This window comes from Labrus bergylta, chromosome 4 (genome assembly GCF_963930695.1).
Source record: "Labrus bergylta chromosome 4, fLabBer1.1, whole genome shotgun sequence".
NCBI classification, from domain to species: domain Eukaryota; kingdom Metazoa; phylum Chordata; class Actinopteri; order Labriformes; family Labridae; genus Labrus; species Labrus bergylta.
Genome location: NC_089198.1, coordinates 4,476,465 through 4,500,310, shown reverse-complemented (window position 1 = coordinate 4,500,310; position 23,846 = coordinate 4,476,465). Strand labels below are relative to the sequence as shown.

General features: G+C 39.7%; 1 protein-coding gene and 1 pseudogene across 1 annotated transcript in view; one reads left to right on the top strand and one right to left on the bottom strand.

The window, feature by feature from the left end:
• Nucleotides 1-23,804, top strand: part of LOC109978901 (GTPase IMAP family member 7-like) — a 75,318-nt pseudogene extending 51,514 nt beyond the window's left edge.
• LOC110005985 (GTPase IMAP family member 7-like) overlaps nt 1-23,846 on the bottom strand; it is a 79,977-nt gene that overhangs the window by 34,400 nt on the left and 21,731 nt on the right. The window lies entirely within an intron of this gene.

The following is a 23,846-nucleotide window of genomic DNA, read 5'->3' as shown; positions in this document are numbered from 1 at the left end:
TAATTACGTGCACGGAGATCTTAGTGGTCGCGTGCAGACACTTTAGTCGGTCACTATATAAACGTCATTCTCTTCCTATTGTCTCAAATTGAAAATCTCCGGAGTATATTCGGCTGCATTCAGACATCAGCTCCTCCGGATTATCTGTGGAAAAAATACTTGGGGTCTGGCAGGATAAACTCCGGGTAATATTGGAGTAAAAAATGTGGCTGTTGCGTTCACACATACAGCTCCTCCTGGAAATCTCTGGAGTTTTTCAGGAGATTTCCATATGTGTAAAAAGGGTTTTAGAGAGCTTCGTCACATGGTGCGAAAGCAACCACCTGAAGCTCAACATCAGCAAAACAAAGGAGGTGGTAGTGGACAACCCGAAGAAGAAGAGGCACCCTGCCCCAGTCATCATCCAGGGGGAGGAAGTGGAGAGGGTGGACTCATACAAGTACCTTGGGGTCCACAGCGACAATAAACTGGACTGATCTCACAACTCTGACGCCCTCTTCAGGAAGGGACAGAGCAGGATGTTCTTCCTGAGGAGACTCGGATCGTTCAGTGTTTGCAACAGACTCCTGAAGACCTTCTACCAGTCTGTGGTGGCCAGCGCCCTCTTCTTTGCTGTGGTGTGCTGGTGGGGTGGCATCAAGACTGGTGAGGCAAACAGACTGAACAAGCTGGTGAGGAAGGCCCGCTCTGTGGTGGGTCTTGATCTGGACAGTTTGGAGACAGTGGGTGAGAGGAGGATGAAGGACAAAATCTTATCCATCCTGGATAACTCCTCTCACCCTCTACATGGTGAGCTGTGGCAGATGGGCAGCTCCTTCAGCCAACGCCTCATCCCCCCAGGTGCAAAACAGAGCGCTTCAGGTGCTCCTTTGTGCCCACTGCCATAAGACTGTACAACAGCAGCCTATGACATCAGTAACAGTCCGTCCTTGACACAAAACTTCATCCCCATAAAACACTACCCACATGACCTGCTTCATTATTATCATTACTAACATTGTATTATTATTATTATTAGTATTATCATTATTCAGCATCAATATATATATATATATATATATACATATATACTGTACATTCTGTATATTTTTATTATATTATTATATTAGTCTATATTATATAAAATGTCATTATAATTCACTATATTGTTCATATTGCACTATATTATATTATATTATATTTTACTACATTATTTTATATAACTGCACTCTGCATTACTGTGGTACAACACTGCCTATCGTTTCTGCTGTTTTACATTACTTGCTGCTATTTATCATACCAAGTCACTTTAATCATCACTTGTCACTTTATCTTGTCATTCTCTGCAAATACTGTCTCAATTCCCTGCATAGTTAACTTCATTCATTCATTTTGTACTGTATATACCCCCTGTTTTTATTTTTATTTATCTTGTCTATTCTGTTTAATATGTGTTTTGAGCTTTCTTGTCTTTGCTGCTGCAACACCCGAATTTCCCCTCTGGGGATCAATAAAGTATTATCCTATCCTATCCTATGTTGGAAATGCATAGTAATATTCAGAATTATAGGTTCAATGTGCTGTGGGGGCTGAATGTTTGAAATATTGTAGGGGGCGCCACTGAGCCAATAAGCCACGCCCACTCACTTAAATGGTATAAGATGTTTGACTTTACTACCAGGATTATATGTATGAAGTTTCGGGACAGTACGACTATGTTAAGCCCATGAAACTACTACTTGCTGTTTGATGGCGAACGACGCATCCGTACGGCGAGAGCATTGAGCGTAGGCATTTGAGCTTGAAAGGATTGTATGGCCAAGGTGTTAGCATGGTCCACACCAATTTTTAGGGGGAAATAAGCTACTGTGTAGCAATGGCTAGTGCTAATTGAAAAGCAGAAACTTCCTGTTGTCAACAGGTGGCGTTGTGACTTATCCAAAAATTTCAAACATGGATGTGTTCAGGGCGGGTCCTGTATCATGCATGAGACATTGTAACATGATTGAACACTGCATAGCTGAGATATAAGCATTTACTTTTTTGGCAAGTTGCCAAAATGCACAAAAAAGTTCAAATGCACGCCATGGCCACACCCTTTGACAAAATAACGTGCAGAGCACAACGAGATATGCTGAGCCTGTCTAGAACGCACTGACACTGAGTTTGTGCTGATCGGATGAGCGCCCTCGGACAAGATCCTTCAAAAAGGAAGGCTGAAATCTGCGATTTTGGGCCGTTATCGGAGGATTTTTAGTCCAGCCCGAGAAGCTTAATATGCGTACCAATTTTCGTGAGTGTACGTGAAAAAAAACCTTATGGGGAGGCCATTTTGAAAATTTGAAGGGGGCACCACTGAGCCATTTTGCAAACTCTGTTTACGAAACCACCAAAATATCAAATTTTTCACCAGACCTGATGACCGTGGAAAGTTTGGTGAGTTTTCGGGCCCGTTCAGGCCCTCAAAAGTGGCTGCAAAGTGGCGGAACAAAAATGAAAAGAATAAAAATGATTAAAACTGCAAGCGGTGATGAAGGGCCCTCGCACCCCTGTGCATGTCGGGGTGTGTTGCGACCGCGGGAGTTCAGCAGCAGCGGAATGTGGCTAAGCAGCAGGCCGTACAGTTCGATTTGTGTAAAAGTCGTACTATGGTATGCTGAAATAGGCAGCGTAAAGAAGATCACAGAACATTTTGACGTAGAGCAGTTATGGCTGGCACTGTCATGATAGCTATGAAATATGGAGCAAATTGAGCATTGTGTAGTACTTATTCCTTGCAGTAGGAGGTGCTATGGTTAAAGTTGACTATTGTTATGTCTATGTGTGCAGAGGCCAACCCTGATCATACATGTGTAATTTGAGGCAGATCAGACAAAGTATATGAGAGTTACAACCACTTCCTCTTTGACGGTGAATGATGTATCCGTATCGCGAGAGCGTTGGACGTAGGCGTTTGAGCTTGAAAGTGTTGTATGGCCAAGATGTTTGAATGGTCCCCACCAATTCTGAGCGGGAAATTCCTGTTGTCAACAGGTGGCGCTGTGACTAAGCAATACATTTCAATCATGGATCATGTATGAGAAATTTTAATATGATTGAACACTGCATGGCAGAGATATAACCGTTTACTTTTTTGGCAAGTTGCCCAAATGCACATCAAACTTTTAACGCACGCCACGGCCACGCCCTCTGATGAAATAACGTGCAGAGCACAACGGGATAGCTTGATCACTAGAACACACTGACACTAAGTTTGCTTCCAACGGCTGAACGCTTTCGGACGAGCTTTATTTTTCGCTTCTGCCAGTCTTTATTTTTTGTTTATGTCTTTCAGTTTTACTTAAACTGTATTTCTGTTTTCTTTTCTTTCTTCAAAAACAACATTTTATCCATATTTCAAATCAATATGCACAGAAATATACTGTGGAGGAAATAATTATTTGATCCCCTGCTGATTTTGTAAGTTTGACCAATTACAAAGAAGTGAGCGGTCTATCATTTTTATGGTACCTTTATTTTAACAAACATAGAATATAAAAGAAAGTCCAGAAAAAAAACATTGTATAAAGTTATAAATTCATTTGCATTAGATTGAAGGAAATAAGTATTTGATCCCCTACAAACCAACTCCTTAAGTACTCCCAATCACTGCTCGTTATGGGTAAAAAAGACACATGTCAACAGAATCAAGCTCTTCCTTCCAACCACTCCACCACCATGGGCAAGACCAAAGAACTTTCAAAGGACATCAGGGACAAGATTGTAGACCTGCACAAGGCTGGAATGGGTTACAAGACCACCAGCAAGAAGCTTGTTGAGAAGGAGACAACTGTTGGTGCAATTATAAGAAAATGGAAGAAATTTTAAATAACCATCAATCGCCCTCTGTCTGGAGCTCCATGCAAGATCTCGCCTCGTAGGGTAAGGATGATCATGAGAAGGGAGAGGGATCAGCTCAGAACTACACGGGAGGAGCTTTGTAATGATCTCAAGGCAGCTAGGACCATAGTCAGCAAGAAAACCATTGGAAACACATTCCACCATAATGGATTTAAATCCTGCAGTGCCCGCAAGGTCCCCATACTCAGGAAGGCACATGTACTGGCCCGTATGAAGTTTGCCAGTGAACACCTAAATGATTCAGAGAAGGCTTGGGAGAAGGTGATGTGGTCAGATGAGACCAAATTCAACTCTTTGGCATAAACATTATGCTTTGGGGCTGTTTCTCTGCTAAGGGTATAGGACGACTTCACGCATTGAGGGGTTGATGGATGGGGCCATGTACCGTCAGATCTTGGACAAGAACCTCCCTTCCTCAGCAAGAGCACTGAGGACGGGTCGTGGATGGGTCTTCCAGCATGACAACAACCCGAAACATACGGCCAAGGCAACAAAGCAGTGGCTCAAGAAGAAGCACATTAAGGTCATGGAGTGGCCTACCCAGTCTCCAGACCTTTATCCTATAAAAAATTTGTGGAGGGAGCTGAAAGTTCGAGTTCCAAAGTGACAGCCTCGAAACCTTCAGAATTTGGAGAAGATCTGCAAAAGGAGAGGACCAAAATCCCTCCTGAGATGTGTACAAACCTGGTGACCAACTACAACAATCGTCTGACTTCTGTGCTTGCCACAAGGGTCACTCTACCAAGTACTAAGTCATGTTCTGCATGGGGATCAAATACTTATTTCCTTCGATCAAATGCAAATTAATTTATAACTTTATGTAATTTTTTTTTCTGGACTTTTTTTAATATATTCTGTCTCTGTTTGTTAAAATAAAGGTACCATAAAAATTATAGACCTCTCACTTCTTTGAAATCTGGCAAACTTACAAAATCAGCAGGGGATTAAATAATTATTTCCTCCACTGTATATATATATTATTGAAAAGAGAGAAACATAACTCAGTCTGAACATTGGTTTATGACACAGTTAGGTCAGGGCTATAAAGGCAGTTTTATTTCACTTGGACTTTGTCCATTTCAGAAAAAGTAGCAATTTTGTTGCTGCTGGAAGAGGTGAACAGAGTGAGGCTCCGTGCAGTTTTAAGGAAGTGTTTCCACAGACAGACTAAAAACTTTTCTTCTTCAGCTTAGAAACACATCAGCTACTCTCTACAACACTCAAATATGGCTGTCAGTAAAGGTAAGTCATTTAATTTATAAAGTAGCATACACCTTATATCTAAGTTAATTTTTATAGAGGGACCATTAAATTATTCATAATGCACAAATATTAAACCGTTCTAAAGGGGCTAAAATTGAAAACATATTTCTCAAATCCTCAGAATTTCTAACAGGCTGGGGGATGAAATCCAAAACTCAGTTTGTGTTTGTCTTTAACGCAGTCAATTCTCTCTGATATGATTTAAATGGGAACATTAATGGAAACATCTGCAGTATGATTCAACAGCATGGAGCTGTTAGAATATTAGAAATACTTTTATGATAGTAGTTAAAGGCAGGGTTGGTCATTTTCTCCAGATACACTTTTTAAGATTTTGGTTGAAATTGTCTTTAGGTCCTGACAGACATTAATAACTCAGGTTCTCTGAAAAAGGAACAGAGAGAAAATCTGTCATCTGTAGCAGTTGTTAGCCTGTAAAAACTTTCAATCAATCAATCAATCTTTATTTGTATAGCGCCAATTCATAACAAGTGTTATCTCAAGACGCTTTACAAAAAGCAGCTAAAAGACCTTACTTATGACTATATTACAAAGACCCAGCTTAATCCATCATGAGCACTTTAGCAAAGCAGCAAATTTTGACCAATGTCTGCCACGAGGTACCAATCTGATGAACCAATCACGCCTCCCTGTCTCCCTGCTCGTTCTCGACCCCATGACTGCACGAGCCCACACTCAAAGCATGAGCTGAGGTCCGCTTCTGGAGCAACGGTGCTTGTGCATGTAAGTGAGGGGGCGTGGCTTTAGAGGGAGCACAGAGGGGAGGGGTGCAGACGGCGCACTGAGGGAATGCTACTTTCAAAATTATGCTAGTTTTAGAAAATGACCAACCCTGCCTTTTAAAGTAGACATTATTAGTGGAAATAGAAAAGGGGGAAAGGATATTCATTAGTGTGTGCCCATGCACTAGAGGTTGGGAAAAAAAATGATTTATGTAAAAATCTAGATTTTTAGTTTCTGATATTTTAAATAGATTCATAACTTCCAAAAATCAATTATTATTGTTTTGTCCAATCAGTCACTCCCTGCTAAGTGCTAATGCTAGCTCTTTAACTCTGTAGAATGCCAAATGGAGCAGCAAGAAATTCAGCCAGTCTCACAGATGACTGGAGTAGATCCTGAAGTATATGTACTAATTCAAAAATAGACTTTGAATCATGAATCCAGAATCATTTTGAATAGAAAATAGATTCTCAATCAAATCGTGACACACTCGAAGATCCCTCACATGGGCCACCCCGGTCAAAGAAGTCTGGACCCCCCACTGCACATGTTGCGTCATATCATTTAGTTTGGTTGTATCTTAATGTAGTGTGCCATCAGTAATGTATTTGTGACCATGAGCTTTTAGCTTGTGAGTACCATGAGCGCCCTCTGCTGGGGCCCCTGCAGACATGCGTGATGAGCCCCGTGCCCTGTTGCCAGGTTACACTCTCCGTGGTGAGTTGACTTATTAAGAGCTCCGCTAAAAAACGATGAAATGAGTCAGTTTTTCTGAGTAAAAGTAAGTTTTATTAATGTGCCATGTTTCAGAGATCCTCTTAAAATAATTATCAAAGACTTTTGTGGTGATATTGATTTGTTTTAGTTGAGTTATTTCAACTCTCCATGTTTTTATGCTTTTCTAGCTGAGTTTCAGCTTCATCATTTGTTGTCGTGGTGTAGCTGACTTCACCAACAGTTAGCTTGATTTTCTGCTCTCTGTTTGAGTAAATACTGAAGCTTACTACCAAAGAAGTGGCTGTGACAGAGACCTACATTTTATATACACGTTAAATGTTTGTCCTGTCTGCATTATCCTGTCCCTGTGTGAATGTTAGAGCTGTTAACCACCAAAGTGTCTGTGTGAGCGTGCTCATCTTTCTTCTGTTATTATCAGAATAAACGGCTGCTGGTGCCAAAAGTGAGTTTTTATACCTGGTTCATCATAATACAATGGTGAGTACACAACCAGTACACTTTGTATTTAAAAAAGAAAAGAAAAGAAACTAAATGCTTTTGGTAGAAATACACTTTTGTTGAAATGACGTACATCAGAGAGTAAGAACAACACAAACGAGCATCAAGAGGAGGAAACAATGTCAGTAAGAGATAATGAACGGCTTTAAGTCCGATCGGACACACAGGTGCTGACAGGAAGTGCACAGAGGCAAAGCACATTTTATTAAATCCATATATGTCGTCACGATCATCAAAAGCATCAACGTCTCCTGACACATCTCCTTTATGGTTTGTCTCACACGCAGCTCCAGGAATTCTTTCACTGATCCTGAAGAAAATACAAGAGTTTCTTTTCCATTCACCGTATTCTAAGATATTTCTCTAAACATTAACGACACCATCTGTGCTGTGCTTTGGTCAAAATAAAACATGAATCAAGCCCCAGAGCAGGTTTGTGACCCTGTATAAACCAGCTCTCTCAGAACGCTCTGTGTGGGTGGAGATATGAGGGGAGGGTATTGTTTTACCTGAATCCAACTTGTAATGTCACAAGGAGAGAAAATTTGAAACGGGGAATTTTTGTCTGTGACTTATACAGCCCACAATCAAAGGACTGGATGGGTTTATTTCACATTTTGTGGAATGGTAGACACTCAGGTTACCCAAATGTATGTTCAAAAACACTGTAGAAGTGGATTTTTCATGATATGCCCCCTTTAAGAGGCCGAAACCTCGAGCAGATCCAGACTCATGATGAACAGCAGTCTGCTGAGACTGTGTCCGGGCTGGAAAGTGGGATAGAGTGAGATGCAGGAAGGAGAGAGACAAACAGAGCAACAACAACAACAATAATGCATATGATAGATTTAAAGCTACAGTGTCAGTAGTAATGGTGAAAGTATGTGTAGTATTAACAGTAACAGCTCAGTGTGATAATAGACTGATCTGAGGATGTTCCTCCGTATCCCGAGCTTGAGTTTTGACCTGAGTTGACAAGTCTTTGACTCTTTCCTGAGCCTTTGTGAGAAGAATGTCCGATCGGTCGAGTTGTGTGACAGTTGCTGTGAGTTGTTCATTGATTGCCTCTAACTCATTTTCTTTCTTCTCAAGAGCTGTTTTGAGCTCATTGTTACCTTCTTCACTGTCTTCCTCTTCTTTGGGTGAGTGAGGGCCAGCATCCTGAAGTTCTGAGATAGCTGGAGAGTGTCATAGTTTCGTTGCAGATGTGCATGTCCCTCTGTTACTCGATCTAGCATTTTGTGGCCATAATTTTCTTGGGCAGTCATGACTATGGCCATCTTTGCTAGCATCTTACCTAATTCTTTATCATTCAGAGGCTGAGCTAGAGCTGTTAGAACCAGGTCTGACATCATGTCATGAAGGAGAGAGGGGTTAGTGTTTTCTACTTTAACCACAAAACCAGGAATCAATGGTTCAGTCATATCCACCAGAACAGACCCTAATTGCTCCATGGGGTCACCCAAGCCACCCTGGTCAGCGCCACTGGGGGTCTCCATGTCTAACACTTAACAACTGAGCAAAATAGGAGGGCGAGCAAGAGAAAAAGAAACAATCAAAATTTGAAAATTGAAGTTCCACAACCCTAAAGTTTTAAAGTAGAATTTCAAATTAAAGTCAAATTTAAAATTAAAATCGAAATCAAACTTTCATTGTTAAGATTTAGATTTTAACTGGAAATCAAAGTTTAAAATCAAGATCTAAATTTAAGATGAGATAGTGGATCGTAACAAAAGAGGGTTGTGACTTGATCTGGTTAATGTGTTTGAACTAAAGTTTGGGTCCTAGGAAGCAAAATTAAAAATAAGTAGTAAACACTGATCAGTAGTTATTGTTAGCAGAGGAAGGAGGGTGAGAATAAATTTAGTTGACAACGACCAGATTTTAATCTGAAGGAAACAAAATGTTTAAATTTAAGTTTTATTGAGACTGTTTGGGGTGAAATAAAATTTTACTCAAAAGGAGTCTTACAGTTATTTTTGTATTCCCTTTTAGAAATTCAACTTAAACCTGTGATAAAGTACACTGCTAAAAAAAAATAAAGGGAACACTAAAATAACACATCCTAGATCTGAATGAATGAAATATTCTTATTAAATACTTTGTTCTTTACATAGTTGAATGTGTTGACAACAAAAATCACACAAATTATCAATGGAAATCAAATTTATTAACCCATGGAGGTCTGGATTTGGAGTCACACTCAAAATTAAAGTGGAAAAACACACTACAGGCTGATCCAACTTTGATGTAATGTCCTTAAAACAAGTCAAAATGAGGCTCAGTAGTGTGTGTGGCCTCCACGTGCCTGTATGACCTCCCTACAACACCTGGGCATGCTCCTGATGAGGTGGCGGATGGTCTCCTGAGGGATCTCCTCCCAGACCTGGACTAAAGCATCCGCCAAATCCTGGTGCAACGTGGCGTTGGTGGATGGAGCGAGACATGATGTCCCAGATGTTCTCAATTGGATTCAGGTCTGGGGAATAGGCGGGCCAGTCCATAGCATCAATGCCTTCGTCTTGCAGGAACTGCTGACACACTCCAGCCACATGAGATCTAGCATTGTCTTGCATTAGGAGGAACCCAGGGCCAACCGCACCAGCATATGGTCTCACAAGGGGTCTGAGGATCTCATCTCAGTACCTAATGGCAGTCAGGCTACCTCTGGCGAGCACATGGAGAGCTGTGTGGGCCCCCCCCCAAAGAAATGCCACCCCACACCATTACTGACCCACTGCCAAACCGGTCATGCTGGAGGATGTTGCAGGCAGCAGAACGTTCTCCACGGCGTCTCCAGACTCTGTCACGTGCTCAGTGTGAACCTGCTTTCATCTGTGAAGAGCACAGGGCACCAGTGGCGAATTTGCCAAGCTTGGTGTTCTCTGGCAAATGCCAAACGTCCTGCACGGTGTTGGGCTGTAAGCACAACCCCCACCTGTGGACGTCGGGCCCTCATACCACCCTCATGGAGTCTGTTTCTGACCGTTTGAGCAGACACATGCACATTTGTGGCCTGCTGGAGATCATTTTGCAGGGCTCTGGCAGTGCTCCTCCTGTTCCTCCTTGCACAAAGGCGGAGGTAGCGGTCCTGCTGCTGGGTTGTTGCCCTCCTACGGCCTCCTCCACGTCTCCTGATGTACTGGCCTGTCTCCTGGTAGCGCCTCCATGCTCTGGACACTACGCTGACAGACACAGCAAACCTTCTTGCCACAGCTCACATTGATGTGCCATCCTGGATGAGCTGCACTACCTGAGCCACTTGTGTGGGTTGTAGACTCCGTCTCATGCTACCACTAGAGTGAAAGCACCACCAGCATTCAAAAGTGACCAAAACATCAGCCAGAAAGCATAGGAACTGAGAAGTGGTCTGTGGTCACCACCTGCAGAACCACTCCTTTATTGGGGGTGTCTTGCTAATTGCCTATAATTTCCACCTGTTGTCTATTCCATTTGCACAACAGCATGTGAAATTGATTGTCAATCAGTGTTGCTTCCTAAGTGGACAGTTTGATTTCACAGAAGTGTGATTGACTTGGAGTTACATTGTGTTGTTTAAGTGTTCCCTTTATTTTTTTGAGCAGTGTAGTTTTATTAGGACTACAATTGGAGGTTGTAAGTTTGAATCACTAAAGTTGTTGTAAAGTTTGGATTAAAGTTGGCATTGATGGTAAACAAATAGTAGAAAATGTATTTGTTTGTTGTTTGGGGAACAACAAAGTTAATTTTCAACTAGTGTTGGTAATTAAATTGAAAATCTGTATTAGGAATGTCAACTGTAGTTTAATGTTGAAGTTAACTAAAATAAATCATTTTCCTATTTTGGAGAGAGGCCTGGCTAATTTACTTAGCGAATCTCTCTTAATTTTATCCTGGAATCTTTATGTGATCAGGAAGCTGTGTCAGATATCTGTGGGAGATAAACCAAAAGAAAAAAAAAAAGAAGAAAAATCAAACTCAGTTAACCAAAACAACCACTAGATGGAGACAAAGGCGGCCAAGACTATTTACTAAAGCAGCCCAGGAGAAAACCTAGTGCTAAAGCTCAATTGCTTAAAACAGCCACAAGATAGAGCTCTCGTATCAGCTGGCCCAGAGGAGGGGTCGGCGCCCTCTACAGCCACCACCAGGGGCGGTGTGGCTCAATTTCAACCTCTAATGCAACGAAGAAGTGAACTTACGTCGATGCGTTCCTACACGTTAGCTTTGCTGCTAATGCTTAGCTTAAGGCGTGCTCACAGTTCTCACACACAACTTATAAACATGACCACATTGCTTGAATACACAGATAGATAGAAGTATTGAACATCAATATAGCAGATTGGATAGCGGGGTAGATAGGATTAATTGATAAAGGGGAAGGGTTAATCGGTATTGTGAATAAACGTTTGACTATTTTGTCTGTGTAAATATTATTATTTTACATTAACTTGGCCTCACATGGGGCACCAATATAATAATAATAAGAATCGGCATAAATTAACTAACCTTAGTTAATTAATTTATTTATAAATCTGTCTCATATCATTGGGGTAAATTCTCAATCAGTTAAAACCATATAATTACACAGAAAGTACAGAAATTTTATATGTGAAGTTTAATAAAGAAAAATGGTGAACAAAAGATATATAAAGGGAGTAAATAGGCAAAGGATATAATTACGACAGTTATACTGATGTGACAACGTAAATAATAACACTGTTATGTATTGTTTATAAGTTGAAATGGTGAAGTTCTTATGTTAGAGTTGGAGTTGAAACGCGGTATCTTTGATTTAACTAAGTGGGGATTTGAGGAAGAAAACAAAAAAGGACTTAATAACTTTGATGGAAAGTTGATTTGAGGCTATGATTGATTGGCTTTTATGTTAGAAAAGTCCTTAAATTTTCTCTAAATACTTGTAAAGCAAACTGCATCATCCAAATGTGCTTTAATGTGATATAACACGTGTAATGTGTTTGGTGCATTGATTTATATGAATATGCTGTATGGAGGGTAAAAGGTGGCCGTAAGAAATTGTGAATTGAAGGCCTGTTTTCTTTTATGTAATTGTGGGGTTATCCTTGATTAAGTTCAAGTGTTTTTTGTTAAAAATAGAAATTTGTGAAATACAAAACCGGTTACCAACATTCTGTGTCGTGTGTTTAATTAATTCTCCACCAGCTCCAAGAGTCTAACCTTACATTAGCCCTGTACTCATTAATTTGTTACATCTTGTTTTTTTGATAATTTAGTATTTATAAATACATATTTTATTTAAACTAAATTCTGTATCCTGAGTGTTGAAAGCAAATAGAGTAATGTAAGTAAAGTAGAAGAAAGCTTCTTTAAATGTGTTCAGAACTTCTCTACTTAAAAACTTTCACCCTCTCAGTTGATAAATACAACATAGTAAGCTAGTGAGAGCTTGTTACGCTAATATAACAGGAAGAGTGTCCTCAAACGGTCCAGTTTAAAGGTGATTTATGTTGTGTTGCTCTGTAAGGCGTTGTGTTTTATCCTATGGTCTTATCACCTGTTGTGCCTACGTGCGTTCCTCTAACATAGTGTTTCAGATAGTGGTGCACTAAAAGTTGACTCATGGCAAACTCCGTCATGTTACGGTTAATGATTCTCATTTATTTAATTCTGGACTTTGTTTGGGGTGAATAAAGTTGAGCACCAACGCCTAAACATATGATAACTGACGGGCGGTGCAGACTGATGTTTGCTACTGTAATGGATGTGGTCAGGGGAGTGAAGAAAACCAGACTCTGACTGTTTTCCAGCTTTTATTTTCTGCAGAAGACAAAAGAACATTCAATGTGCCTTCTGGACATTTGTTTTCTGCACCTCTGCTCCTATACATGCAAAATAAATATTATTTCAACTGAGAATATCTGCGGCACGTCAATCACGTGACACAGGCGCTGTAGGATATTACACAATTTGCGCCAAAACCGCTACATTAAAACAGTCTCCAAAGAGATATAAAACTCTCAAAACCTAAACACAATGACTGATTAACATCGTATTACTATCAGTTTATAAAATAAACTGAACATTACAACTTAAATCACTTATTTTCCACAGTAAATAAGGTAATGATGCAGCAACGTTTTTACATACAACTTACCCTCAGCAATGCAAAACGGCACTGTGAGGGACAGATGGAAGGAGCTACGGTAACCCAGGAGGTACAGAAGCCGCAAAGTGCCAAAAAGGTAATTCTCAAAGGAAACATACATTTGATAAAATAACAGTAAATATACATAACTCGTTAAGATAAAATTCACAAATACTTACAGAAATAAATTATAAATGAAATCTCAAGTATAAATTGTAAACTGTACTCAAAAATAAAGTGCATTTTAACCCTGCTACACTACCACAATAAAAGCCTCCCATAATCAAGAGTGGAACATCACATAGAACACGAAAAGTTCTTACTGTACACTGAAATACAACATTTACGCAATTCTACAATTGTATTACACTATACAAATAAATGACAGTTTGACAGTTTGCATGCCTCAACAGGACCCTCGAACTGCGGGACTTTGCACTGGCACATCGGCTTCATTTGTCAACAACAGAAGTTGCTGCTTGGGTTGGAGAGCACTGTGAAACATGTGAAAGACACACTAAGTTACTCGCTGAATAGAGAGAGAAGTCAGCAACTCAAAGAAAACATGAAAGAAGTAAAATAATGAAAAAAGAGAAACATAACTCAGTCTGAACTTTGGGTTATGACCCAGTTAGGTCAGGGCTATAAAGGCAGTTTGGTTTCGCTTGGACTTTATCCATTTCGGGGAAAAGTAGTCATTTTATTGATGCTGGGAGGGGTGAACAGGGTGAGGCTCCGTGCAGGTATAAGGAAGTGTTTCCACTGACAGACTAAAAACTTTTCTTCTTTAGCTTAGAAACACACCAGCTACTCTCTCCAACACCCAAATATGGCTGTCAGTAAAGGTAAGTCAGTACATTTAATTTACAAGGTAACATACACCTTGTATCTGTTGGCGTTTTGAAGACCTCATACGTGGGCACAAACTATGTTTGGGTTTTAATGTAGTCAACTTCGCTATTAAATTAATATTAATTATTTGTATTAATATTACTTACCAAAACTATTAATCTGAATTAATAACAACGGGACACCACCCTGGATGGGTTCCCTCAGTCAACAATAACCAAATAGCACAGAGTCAGTGTCAAATTGAATTGTTAAATACCAATATTATTCATATTTAATAAATATCTGTATTTAAATAAAAGGAATCCGTGAATCCGTACACTAGCCCTCACTCCACCCAGCTGTTATCACAATGATCATAACACCAGTAATCACAGAAAGCTGCTTTATTAGTAAGTAGCTTAAACCTTGTATCTGTTGGGGTTTTCAAGACTTCATACACTGGCACAAATTATGTTTGGCTTTTAAATTATAACAGAATTTAGTGTGTAGGTGTAACTTCAGCGGTTTTCCAAATACCCTCCTAATTACTGCTTATTGAGAGAAAGTTAAGAAGTTGTTGAACAGGAATTCTGATCTTGATATGCGTTGCTTAGTATGCCCTTATAAGGTAGAAGTGAGAAAAAGTATATTGAGGTCATATTTCACGTACAAGCTCAGGAAGTTCAACCTGCCCCAGGAGCTGCTGATCATGTTCTACACATCCATAATCCAGTCTGTTCTGTGCACCTCCATCACTGTCTGGTTTGGATCTGCAACCAAACCGAACAGATACAGACTACAACAGATGATCAGGACTGCAGAAAAAATCATTGGTGTCGACCTGCCCCCCATCCAGGACTTATCCGGTCCCGGGCTGGGAAACGGGTAGGTAGCAGACTCCTCACACCCCGGACACAAACTTTTCAAACTCCTCCCCTCCGGTAGGCGTTACAGATTCTTCCCCCAGGCTGTGACTCTGTCTGATGAATGCTAAACAGCCACAGAGTGTCAGACCTGTCTCTGTGAATGTACATATACATATATATCATTTAATTTAAATTATCGATCTACGCACACTTATCATGTAAATACTGTAAAACTCTACCTCATGTAAATGAACCCATCTGTCACATAACTGCATTTTTTATTATCATGTCACTTCAGCCTTTTTTGCACTACTCACAACTGAACTGTTTCTTATTTAGCCTTGTACATATTAGTCTTTGCTTATTGTGTTTATTGTTGATATTTAATGTTATACTTGTACATAGAGAGCAAAGTTCACCAGTTAAATTCCTTGTGTGTGTAAACATACCTGGCCAATAAAGGTGAATGTGATTCTGATTCAACTTCTTAACGTTCTCTTAATCAGCAGTATTTAGGAGGGTACTGAGGGCAAACTCTTAGTTAATGGCCTTGTAGCTATGAGTTATGGTCATATAGAGTAAGGTACTATAAAGTAGAGCCCGACTGATATGTATTTTTGGGGCAGATGCCGATATCGTTTTTAGGGAGAAAACATTTCGATATATCTGGTCGATATCTTTCTTATATGTATCTCCAATCTTTATGGATAGAAATAGATATACCGTATTTTCCGCACTATAAGGCGCACCGGATTATAAGGCGCACCTTCAATGAATGGCCTATTTTAGAACTGTTTTCATATATAGGGCGCACCGGATTATAAGGCGCATAGAATAGAACGCGTTTACAACTGAACAAGGCTGGGAGATATTGTGAATATATAAATATAAATACGTATAAAACTACAAAAACAAAAGTACATAAGACGATTTCCCCAAATAATAAATTATTTCTTTGACGTTTCTCTTAACTCTCAAAACGTAGTTTTATACGTAGTGCATTCACAATAACTCAACGTTGTTCAAACGTTAATGTGCATATTCACAATATCTCCCAGCCTTGTTCAGTTGTAAACACGTAAAAGAAACACAGTCTGATACCGCTAATTCAAACGTTAGTGCAGGGGTGCCCAAACAGTCGATCGTGATCGACAGGTAGATCGCTGACTGATTCTCAGTCGATCGCGAGATGTTTTGTCAATATAAAATACAATTGTAAAATAGAAAAGTGATTTCAATTTCATCTCATTGCACTGTTTCCCACACACGATACCTGTGTTGGGAGCCCAAGTATACTTCCGACCTGTGTGTATTTAATTTTTCATTTATTCATGAAATTGCTGCGTGCATGAGAGAGCGAGCGAGAGAGAGAGAGAGAGAGAGCAGTGACGTGCAGGTAAAACCGGGGGGGTAAATGTTTTACCAAAAAGTCATATATAGAAACTATGCTACGAGTATTAAGCGCATTTGATGAAGCTGCAGCTACTTTTCTCTGCTCCTCGAGGGGGACGAGACACACCAACAAACAGCGCAAACGCGCGCACACACACACACACACACACACACACACACACACACACACACACACACACACACGCACGCACTGGAGCGCCAGCCACCACGCGAACCGTTTTACTTTTAGTGCTACAGCACACAGTTGATCCGTACGGACCGAGGTGGGAACCCACGTGACCCGGTCAAACAGTCGGTTGGACTTTACTCCGTTCACTCTCACCGTGTCTGCAGCTAATTTAACAAAAGCAAAATCATCTCACAGCAGCCTGCTGTAGTCTGTGAACATCTCCACACAGATTAAAGTTGTTTGTTGTAAACTAAAATAAGGGGAAAACATATGTGATATAAATACAAACTTAATATTAAAATGTTGCCTACCCTAAAATAAGAGTTTAAAAAAAAGTATGTCGATATTGCATTATTTTTTACAGAACTCTCATTTATTATTTTCTGTTTGTTGTGTGAGTATTAAATGCGTTTGTAGGCTGTTGGTAAAGGCTATGGCTCACTATGTGGACTGGTAGATCTCGGCAGACTGGTAACTTTAAAAGTAGATCTTGGTTCAAAAAAGGTTGGGCACCCCTGCGTTAGTGCATAACTCAACATTGTTCAGTTACGTATAACACGTAAAGCTCACTTTTTCAGTTCATTCCCCGTCCACGAATCCCTCGAATTCTTCTTCTTCAGTGTCCGAATTGAACAGTTGGGCGAGTACGGCATCCAACATGCCCGGCTCCCTCTCGTCATCATCCGAGTCAGTGTCGCTGAGCGCCGTGTACAACCAGTATGGATCAACCAATTAACCAATTGATCCATATATAAGGCGCTCCGGATTATAAGGCGCACAGTCGTTTTTTGAGAAAATTAAAGGCTTTTAAGTGCGCCTTATAGTGCGGAAAATACGGTACACACATTATTGCATTGAGCGGTTATAAAACACTTGTCATAAAGATTTATAACGAAGACAAGTTTTTTTTTTTTTGTTTACAGTTGAACAAAAGCATTTATGGAAATAAACAATTATTAAAAAACGATTTAAAAATAAATTCTAAACTTAAATTGAATAAACCTAGTTATGTCAGCATATCAGAGATAAAATTAGTACCGATCGGCTGACAGATTTATTGGTCGGGCTCGACTATAAAGCTCTCAATGACGACAGCCAGTATGCTACTAATGAACATGCTAATAAGCAACTGGCTAATGGTGATTATTGTGACCTTAATTTAAAGTGTTACCGATGCTACAAACCCCGAGTGGCTTTCTTTGCATTTTAATTTGCTACATGCTCTGTTGAGTTAGTTTGTAAAGTTAAAGAAAAAGTGTTAACTATTTTTCAGTAGAAATAGTAAAATAATCATTTAGAGCTAGCTAGACAATATCCTCTGGGCCCGTTTGTTCAAAGTTAATCCAACAGGATTAAAGTTATCAGATGAGTTTTTCTTGAATCTAAAATCTGGTTGTTCAAAAAAACAAAACAAAAATAACGGGATAATTGTATAACATCAGGTTTGGATAATCAAAGTTGTTCTTTCTTTTTTTTCCCATCCAATCAGAACCAACCATGTACAACAATGAAGAGATCCGGATCGTGATGGTGGGGAAGACCGGAGCTGGGAAGAGTGCAGCAGGAAACACCATCCTGGGACACGAGTGCTTTGAATCTGTTTTCTCCCCTGAATCAGTGACCGCAGACTGTGCTAAGGCTTATGGTGAGCTGGATAGACAGAAGGTTTCTGTCATCGACACTCCAGGTCTGGTTTGACACCAATACAGATGAAGAGACGACACGTAAAAATATCTCCCAGTGTATGGCTTATGCTTCTCCTGGACCACATATCTTTCTGATTATCATCAAACTGGGCCGACTCACAGAAGAAGAAAAGAAGACGGTGGAGAAGATTCAGAAAATCTTTGGAAAGTCAGCAGACAAATACAGCATGGTTCTCTTTACCCATGGTGACCAGCTCAGTGGGACTATTGAGGAGTTCTTGAAGAAAAGCAAAGACCTGCAGAAGCTTGTGGCCAAATGTAACAACCAGTACCACGTCTTTGATAACAACCTCTCTGATAGTTCTCAGACCAGAGAGCTCCTCAACAAGATCAGAAAAATAACAGAAAAGAACACAGGAAACCATTACACCTCTGAGATGTTTCAGGAGGCAGAGAGGGCGATTGAAGAGGAGAAACAGAGAATCCTGAAAGAGAAAGAAGAGGAAATGAGGAAAGAGAGGAAGGAACTAATGAGGAAAATAGTGGAAAAATTTGAGCAAAGGATAAAGGAAGCGAAGGAAGACGCGGAGAAGGAGAAACAGCGAATCCTGAAAGAGAATGAAAAGCAAAAGTGCAAAGAGGAGGAACTAAAGAGGAAAATAAAAGAAAAACATGAGAAAGAATTAAAGGAAGCAGAGGAAGACACTAAGAAGGAGAAACAGCGAATCCAGAAAGAGAAAGAAGAGCAAAAGTGCAAATTGAAGGAGGAACTGGAGAGGGAAATAAAAGAAAAACATGAGAAAGAATTAAAAGAAGCGAAGGAAGAGATGGAAAAAGAACTAAAAGAGAAAATGAAAGCACTGGAGGAAGAACAGGAAGAGAAGGCTAGAAGAGAGGCAGAGAAGAGCCTTTCAGTGCTCGCAAAGATTGGTCGTGGACTTGCGGTGGTGGGGGCTATTGGGGCTGGGTTGGCTATTGCGCCTGTGGCAGCTGTGGGGGCTGTTGGGGCTGGGTTGGTTTTGGGGGCTGTGGCGATATTTAAAAAATAACTACAGCTCATTGTATCCGACCTGATGTACATTATAATGTCAGTGTTTAAAACTGATCTGTTGATTCTCAAATTACTCTCGCCTGTTCTTTTAGACATATTTTGAACACAAAACTAAAAGACTAAAGGGACTTTCAGACAGGACGCGGTGGGGGCTACGCGCTGCTGTCAAGACCATTCATTGTCTATGTGTAGCTCTGCACAAGAGCGTATCTGCACTCGGCCGAGCTGAGCTCAGCACAAGGTCTCGTTTGCCAGTTGGACCAATAGTAACTGTCTGCAGTCTGCAAGACCCAATTTCAAATATCTTTATTTATCTGTTAGGAACTTCAGTTGTGTAAAAAAAGCATCAGTGTGCATACAGCTCAGCACAACAAAACAAACAAACAAAAGAACACACACACATACAAGTGGCTGTATTAAAAGCATGACAATTGTTATGAAAGGTTAAAAGAGTGGTGTTAAAAATAAATGAACAAATGGATCAGCCATTCATGAGCCTGATGGATGTGGGCACGAAGCTTGAAATGGCTCTCTTAGTTCTGAAAGTTTGAGATCTGTGTCATCGGTATCTTCTGCCCACTACAATCTTCTAAATGGTGTTTGACCCTGCTGAGGCCGTGTGGCTCGCTTTACTTTGGTTCACCTTCTATTGTTATCATTTCAAACACATAAACTAAGAACATTTTTGAAACATGACTCACATAAGTGCCTCCAACCAAAGCTGTAGTATCCTCAAAGGTATAGAGAAGAAGCCCTGCAGCCCGTCTATGCAGATGGTTGGATGGAGCGGAGAGGAAATTAAAAAAAGGACGATTTTTATTTTCATCCACAAAATGTCATCAAAAATATAAAAGTTGTGAAAGTATGTAATAAACCCAAGTAATTTCAGTAAGGAGACATAATTCTCTATGAATATTTAAAGTTACATGTCACATATGATACTTATTTAAACTATCATCTCCGTGCTCTGAAATTACCCTTTTTTAACAGTTGGTAGATAAATAAAATAAACATTGTTTAAATAAAATCCACATCGTTTGCTTTAAAAGAAAGCTTATCAACTCTGGTTGTGAAATAACCCTGGTATTACTAACGTATATTTAACTAAATATAAGTTGTCTAAGGAAAATACTCTTGTGTCTGTACTCAAGCCAAAATTTTGCCCACAACTTCTGTGTTTCTTTGGCGGCCAAAATCATCGTTTTAGACATCTCACGTGGTCCTCTGCTGAGATTTGGATAGGTACACGTTCCGCCCCTCTCTTGCAGCCTGCAGACAGACCCCTCTCAATAGGAGGGAAGATCAGATCACAACAAACGGGGTCCCAGAGAGAGCTCTCTTATGTAAAGACCTGTCCGACAGTTTTGGCGTACCAGCTGTGTTTAAAACAGCAGCATTAGCTGAAATGTTAACGTGCTTGTGAAGCGGTCGTCATAGAGCTGCATTTCCTGGACGAGACTAAACCCGGACACAGTTTCATCAGACGTCTGTTCATCATGAGTCTGGATCTGCTCGAGGTTTCTTCCTCTTAAAATAAGTTTTTCCTCTCCACTGTAACTTTGCTAAATGTTGCTTAGTGCTCATGATGGATTAATGTTGGGTCTTTGTAACAATATATAACAAAGAGTAAGGTCTTAATCTGCTCTTTCTGTGAAGTGTCTTGAGATCACATTTATTATGAATTAGCGCCATACAAATAATGTCCGATTGATTGATCGTGTATGTGCACAATTTGATTTCACCGCTGCATTTGGGGCGCCAGGGAAAAACATCTGGATTCGGCCCCTGCTTGTTAAACTAACATTCTTGCAAGCAAGGACGCTGTTTCTGCTGAGAAAGTCACTGTCTGGTTTCATAGCTGCAAAAAGCATTTCCCATTCAGACAGACAATTTCTAACAAACATAGAGAAAACTGAAGATAGAAATGAAAGCTCATGGTCACAAATACATTACTGACAGTATTAACATGATTAAAATAGTAAAGTAAGAACAAATTATGGTAAATCATTGAAAGTGGAAACATTAACCCTGTTAAAAAAAGCTTGTGTGTATTCTTTTAACCATTGTGTCATTGTTCTAATATGTGGTTTTAATAAATAGTCTACCATGAAGCTGCAGCCCAGTGTTATTTTGCAATATTACCACTATTTTACAAACAGCCCTCTCTCAGTTATAGACTCTATCTGTTGAGTGTGAATGAGTCAACTGGAGAGAAGTGAATGGAAAAGCAATTACTACACTAGTTACAGGCTTTTAAAAGTCTTTGTAAAATATACAAGAGTAGCCCTTTGTGTTTACACTGGAAAGGATATTTTTTTAGAGCACCAATGCAGTGACAATAATGTGGAAAATATGGAGGAGGATTAGTACAGAGAAATACATTTTTACCATTTATTAGAAGCATATATTAGAGCAATAACACAATGGTTAGTAGAACTGATCAGAATAAACACACCTGTTACGGTGGCCTGTCGTTAACAGAGGGATCATTTAGTGAATAATCTACATTAATGATTCCACTTGCCTTCATTTGCCATAATTTGTTCTTATTTGACTATTTTATTGGTGTTAATACTGTCAGTAATGTATTTGTGACCATGAGCTTTTAGCTTGTGAGTACCATGAGCGCCCTCTGCTGGGGCCCCTGCAGACATGCGTGATGAGCCCCGTGCCCTGTTGCCAGGTTACACTCTCCGTGGTGAGTTGACTTATTAAGAGCTCCGCTAAAAAACGATGAAATAAGTCCGTTTTTCTGAGTAAAAGTAAGTTTTATTAATGTGCCATGTTTCAGAGATCCTCTTAAAATAATTAGCAAAGACTTTTGTGGTGATATTGATTTGTTTTAGTTGAGTTATTTCAACTCTCCATGTTTTTATGCTTTTCTAGCTGAGTTTCAGCTTCATCATTTGTTGTCGTGGTGTAGCTGACTTCACCAACAGTTAGCTTGATTTTCTGCTCTCTGTTTAAGTAAATACTGAAGCTTACTACCAAAGAAGTGGCTGTGACAGAGACCTACATTTTATATACACGTTAAATGTTTGTCCTGTCTGCATTATCCTGTCCCTGTGTGAATGTTAGAGCTGTTAACCACCAAAGTGTCTGTGTGAGCGTGCTCATCTTTCTTCTGTTATTATCAGAATAAACGGCTGCTGGTGCCAAAAGTGAGTTTTTATACCTGGTTCATCACAACACAATGGTGAGTACACAACCAGTACACTTTGTATTTAAAAAAGAAAAGAAAAGAAAAGAAACTAAATGCTTTTGGTAGAAATACACTTTTGTTGAAATGACGTACATCAGGGAGTAAGAACAACACAAACGAGCATCAAGAGGAGGAAACAATGTCAGTAAGAGATAATGAACGGCTTTAAGTCCGATCGGACACACAGGTGCTGACAGGAAGTGCACAGAGGCAAAGCACATTTTATTAAATCCATATATGTCGTCACGATCATCAAAAGCATCAACGTCTCCTGACACATCTCCTTTATGGTTTGTCTCACACGCAGCTCCAGGAATTCTTTCACTGATCCTGAAGAAAATACAAGAGTTTCTTTTCCATTCACCGTATTCTAAGATATTTCTCTAAACATTAACGACACCATCTGTGCTGTGCTTTGGTCAAAATAAAACATGAATCAAGCCCCAGAGCAGGTTTGTGACCCTGTATAAACCAGCTCTCTCAGAACGCTCTGTGTGGGTGGAGATATGAGGGGAGGGTATTGTTTTACCTGAATCCAACTTGTGATGTCACAAGGAGAGAACATTTGAAACGGGGAATTTTTGTCTGTGTTTTAAGACTTATGCAGACCACAATCAAAGGACTGGATGGGTTTATTTCACGTTTTGTGGGTCGGTAGACACTCAGGTTACCCAAGTGGATTTTTCATAATATGTCCCCTTCAAGAGGAAGAAACCTCGAGCAGATCCAGACTCATGATGAACAGCCGTCTGATGACACTGTGTCCAAGCTGGAAAGTGTGATAGAGGGAGATTCAGGAAGAAGAGAGACAAACAGAGCAACAACAACAACAATGAATAAAATAGATTTAAAGCTACAGTGTCAGTAATAATGGTAAAAGTATGTGTAGTATTAGCAGTAACAGCTCAGTGTGATAATAGACTGATCAGTCAAATATCAACAACTGTAATGATGAAACGAGGAGGACTGATTATATTCATCATAGAGGATCATTTATTAACCCCTTACTGTCCCCATTATCATATCTACTTCTGACATTAAAGAGTCTAAAATATGTTATGGTATGATTTTCAACTTTATAAAGTAAATATATACGATTAAAAAACAAAACACATTAAAAAAAAGTTTTTTGTTTCTTTGCTCTATGAAACTTGTCATTTATTGCACATTTCAAGTTTACTTTTTCTTTAAATTTTATTTTATTTACCATTTTGTTTTGCACTATTTAGAATTTATTACTGTAAATATTGTTTATCTTATTTTACCTTATTTTATTTTATCTTATTTTACCTTATTTTGGTTGTATTGCACCGCGGGACGGAGACAAACACAATTTCAATTCCACTGTATGTCTGGCATATTTTGAAATTGACAATAAAGTTGACTTTGACTTCTTGACTTCGATGAATCCTCTTGATCAACCTGAATTCTAGTCTCATG